Source organism: Arachis ipaensis, chromosome B5 (genome assembly GCF_059453495.1).
Source record: "Arachis ipaensis isolate K30076 ecotype BB chromosome B5, ASM5945349v1, whole genome shotgun sequence".
Taxonomy (NCBI): domain Eukaryota; kingdom Viridiplantae; phylum Streptophyta; class Magnoliopsida; order Fabales; family Fabaceae; genus Arachis; species Arachis ipaensis.
Window position 1 is genome coordinate 111,132,316 of NC_142440.1, and position 4,991 is coordinate 111,137,306.

A 4,991-nucleotide genomic window follows, 5' to 3' on the forward strand; every position below is an offset into this window, starting at 1 on the left:
CCTGGAGATGCCTCATATGCATTTTCCTCCACAAAACTATTGGGAGCAAATCAACACCTCCCTAGGAGAATTAAGTTCCAACATGGGACAACTAAGGGTGGAACATCAAGAGCACTCCATCATCCTTCATGAAATAAGAGAAGATCAAAAAGTAATGAGGGAGGAGCAACAAAGACAAGGAAGAGACATAGAAGAGCTCAAGGACATCATTGGTTCCTCAAGAAGGAAACGCCACCATCACTAAGGTGGACTCATTACTTGTTCTTACTTTCTATGTTTTTCATTTTCTCTATGTTAAGTGCTTATCTATGTTTGTGTCTTCCTTACATGATCATTAGTAGTTAGTAACTTTGTCTTAAAGTTATGAATGTCCTATGAATCCATCACCTCTCTTAAATGAAAAATGTTTTAATTCAAAAGAACAAGAAGTACATGAGTTTTGAATTTATCCTTGAACTTAGTTTAATTATATTGATGTGGTGACAATGCTTCTTGTTTTCTGAATGTATGCTTGAACAGTGCATATGTCTTTTGAAGTTGTTGTTTAAGAATGTTAAATATGTTGGCTCTTGAAAGAATGATGACTAGGAAACATGTTATTTGATAATCTGAAAAATCATAAAAATGATTCTTGAAGCAAGAAAAAGCACCAAAGAACAAAGCTTGCAGAAAAAAAAGGGGCGAAAAAAAATAGAAAGAAAGAGAAAAAGCAAGCAGAAAAAGCAAGCAGAAAAAGCCAAAAGCTCTTAAAACCAAGAGGCAAGAGCAAAAAGCCAATAACCCTTAAAACCAAAAGGCAAGGGCAAATAAAAAGGATCCCAAGGCTTTGAGCATCAGTGGATAGGAGGGCCTAAAGGAATAAAATCCTGGTCTAAGCGGCTAAACCAAGCTGTCCCTAACCATGTGCTTGTGGCGTGTAGGTGTCAAGTGAAAACTTGAGACTGAGCGGTTAAAGTCAAGGTCCAAAGCAAAAAAAAAGAGTGTGCTTAAGAACCCTGGACACCTCTAATTGGGGACTTTAGCAAAGCTGAGTCACAATCTGAAAAGGTTCACCCAATTATGTGTCTGTGGCATTTATGTATCCGGTGGTAATACTAGAAAACAAAGTGCTTAGGGCCACGGCCAAGACTCATAAAATAGCTGTGTTCAAGAATCATCATACTGAACTAGGAGAGTCAATAACACTATCTAAACTCTGAGTTCTTATAGAAGCCAATCATTCTGAACTTCAATGGATAAAGTGAGATGCCAAAACTATTCAAGAGACAAAAAGCTACAAGTCCCGCTCATCTGATTGGAGCTATGTTTCATTGATAGTTTGGAATTTATAGTATATTCTCTTCTTTTTATCCTATTTGATTTTCAGTTGCTTGGGGACAAGCAACAATTTAAGTTTGGTGTTGTGATGAGCGGATAATTTATACGCTTTTTGGCATTATTTTTAGTATGTTTTTAGTAGAATCTGGTTACTTTTAGGGATGTTTTCATTAGTTTTTTTTTGTTAAATTCACATTTCTGGACTTTACTATGAGTTTGTGTGTTTTTCTGTTATTTCAGGTATTTTCTGGCTGAAATTGAGGGATTTGAGCAAAAATCAGATTCAGAGGTTGAAGAAGGACTGCTGATGCTGTTGGATTCTAACCTCCCTGCACTCAAAATGGATTTTCTGGAGCTGCAGAACTCAAAAGGGCGCGCTTTCAATTGCGTTGGAAATTAGACATCCAGGGCTTTCCAGAAATATATAATAGTCTATACTTTGCCTAAGTTTAGATGACACAAACTGGCGTTCAACACCAGCTCTCTTCCCAATTCTGGCGTCCAGCGCCAGAAACAAGTTGCAAAGTGGAGTTCAACGCCCAAATTGGCACAAAAGCTGGCGTTCAACTCCAAGAATGATCTCTCCACGTGTAGACTTCAAGCTCAGCCCAAGCACACACCAAGTGGGCCCCAAAAGTGGATTTATGCATCAATTACTTACTTCTGTAAACCCTAGTAGCTAGTTTATTATAAATAGGACCTTTTACTATTGTATTAGACATCTTTGGATTATCTTTTGATCTATTGATCATGTTTGGGGGCTGGCCATTCGGCCATGCCTGGACCTTCATTACTTATGTATTTTCAAAGGTAGAGTTTCTGCACTCCATAGATTAAGGTGTGGAGCTCTGCTGTTCCTCAAAGATTAATGCAAAGTACTATTGTTTTCTATTCAATTCATCTTATTTCGCTTCTAAGATATTCATTCGCACTTCAACCTGAATGTGATGAACGTGACAATCATCATCATTCCCTATGAACGCGTGCCTGACAAACACTTCCGTTCTACATGCAAACAAGCTAGAATGAGTATCTCTTAGATATCTAATACAGGGGACCGAGTCCGAGATATTAGAATCTTCGTGGTATAAGTTAGAACCCATGGATGGCCATTCCTGAGATCCGAAAAGTCTAAACCTTGTCTGTGGTATTCTGAGTAGGATCTGGGAAGGGATGGCTGTGACGAACTTCAAACTCGCGAGTGCTGGGCGTAGTGACAGACGCAAAAGGAGGGTGAATCCTATTCCAGTATGATCGAGAACCTCCAGATGATTAGCCGTGCCGTGATAGAGCATTTGGACCTTTTTCACAGAGAGGATGGGATGTAGCCATTGACAATGGTGATGCCCTATATAAAGCTTGCCATGGAAAGGAGTAGGATTGATTGGATGAAGACAGCAGGAAAGCAGAGATCAGAGGAACGAAAGCATCTTTATACGCTTATCTGAAATTCTCACCAATGAATTACATAAGTATTTCTATCTTTATTTTCTGTTTATTTATTATTATTATTCGAAAACTCCATAACCATTTGATATCCGCCTGACTGAGATTTACAAGATGACCATAGCTTGCTTCATACCAACAATCTCCGTGGGATCGACCCTTACTCACGTAAGGTTTTATTACTTGGACGACCCAGTGCACTTGCTGGTTAGTTGTATCGAAGTTGTGACAAATTATGAATTAAGATTAGAGCACCAAGTTTTTGGAGCCATTACCAGGGATCACAATTTCGTGCACCACAGTGGCCTTAGATAGATCAGAGACTAATTTTGCTAAATTAGAGGTATTTTTTCAGAGTTCTCTGTCTGTTGCTGTGTGGATGATGGAAAAGGTTTACTATTGTTAAACCTATTTCTTCCACCATTATTAAAGCCTTGTTGAGGCTTTTGTTGATCCTTCCATAAGAGATTTGGGTGATTTCTCCATGAGGGGTTATAGGTGTTTCCATAAGGTTCACCCATGTAATTCACCTCTGCTATTGCAGGGTTTTCAGGATCATAAGCTTCTTCTTCAGAAGATGCCTCTTGAGTACTGTTGGATGCAGCTTGCATTCCATTCAGACTCTGAGAAATCATATTGACTTGCTGAGTCAATATTTTATTCTGAGCCAATATGGCATTCAGAGTATCAATTTCAAGAACTCCCTTCTTCATGGGCGTCCCATTACTCACAGGATTCCTCTCAGAAGTTTACATGAACTGGTTATTAGCAACCATATCAATGAGTTCTTGAGCTTCTGCAGGCATTTTCTTTAGGTGAATGGATCCACCTGCAGAAGTATCCAATGACATCTTAGCTAGTTCAGATAGACCATCATAGAATATATCCAGGATGGTCCATTCTGAAAGCATGTCAGAAGGACACTTTTTGGTCAGTTCCTTGTATCTCTCCCAAGCTTCATAGAGGGATTCACCTTCTTTCTGTCTGAAGGTTTGAACATCCACTCTAAGCTTACTAAGCTTTTGAGGAGGAAAGAACTTGGCTAAGAAAGCCGTGACCAGCTTATCCCAAGAGTTTAAGCTATCTTTGGGTTGAGAGTCCAACCACACTCTAGCTCTGTCTCTTACAGCAAAAGGGAAAAGCATGAGCCTGTAGACTTCAGGTTTTACTCCATTAGTCTTAACAGTATCACATATCTGCAAGAATTCAGTTAAGAACTGAAAAGGATCTTCAGATGGAAGTCTGTGAAACTTGCAGTTCTGCTGCATCAGAGAAACTAATTGAGGCTTCAGCTCAAAATTGTTTGCTCCAATGGCAGGGATGGAGATGCTTCTTCCATGTAAATTGGAATTAGGTGCAGTAAAGTCACCAAGCATCCTCCTTGCATTATTATTATTTTCGGCTGCCATCTCCTCTTCTTGTTCGAAAATTTCTGAAAGGTGCTTGCTGGATTGTTGTAATTTAGATTCTCTTAGTTTCCTCTTCAGAGTCCTTTCAGGTTCTGGATCTGCTTCAACAAGAATGTTCTTGTCCTTGCTCCTGCTCATATAAAAAAGAGGGACAGAAAAATAATAATAATAGGGGTCCTTTTTACCACAGTATAGAGGTCCCTGTGTGAGTAGAAGAAAAGAAGAAGAGAAAATCTGAACTCAGAGAGAGAGAGGGTTCGGATTTTTGGGGAGTGATGGAGAGATGTTAGTAGATGAATAAATAAAATAGAAGGAGATGAGAGAGAAGGAGAATTTTCGAAAATTATTTTTGAAAAAGAGTTAGTGATTTTCGAAAATAGTTTTTGAAAAAGGTTAGAAATTTTTCGAAAATTAAAATCAAAAATTAAAATAATTAGTTAATTAAAATGAAATTTTGAAAAAGAGGGAAGATATTTTCGAAAATTAGAGAGAGAGGGAGTTAGTTAGGTAGTTAAGAAACAAACAAAAATTTAGTTAGTTAGTTGAAACAAATTTGAAAATCAATTTTGAAAAGATAAGAAGATAAGAAGTTAGAAAGGATATTTTAAAATCAAATTTTGAAAAAGATAAGATAAAGAGATATTTTTGAAAAGACATGATTGAAATTAGTTTTGAAAAAGATTTGATTTTTAAAATCACAATTAATGACTTGATTCACAAGAAATCACAAGATATGATTCTAGAACTCAAAGTTTGAATCTTTCTTAACAAGCAAGTAACAAACTTGAAATTTTTGAATAAAAATATTAATTGATGATG

The 4,991-nt window shown here is 37.4% G+C and overlaps 1 non-coding gene across 1 annotated transcript; it reads left to right on the forward strand.

The window, feature by feature from the left end:
• Positions 1-3,668: 3,668 nt before the first annotated feature.
• LOC148565370 (small nucleolar RNA R71) lies at positions 3,669-3,776 on the forward strand. Its single transcript, XR_015885282.1, has one exon. It is a non-coding gene; the product is annotated as a small nucleolar RNA R71 (small nucleolar RNA).
• Positions 3,777-4,991: the final 1,215 nt, after the last annotated feature.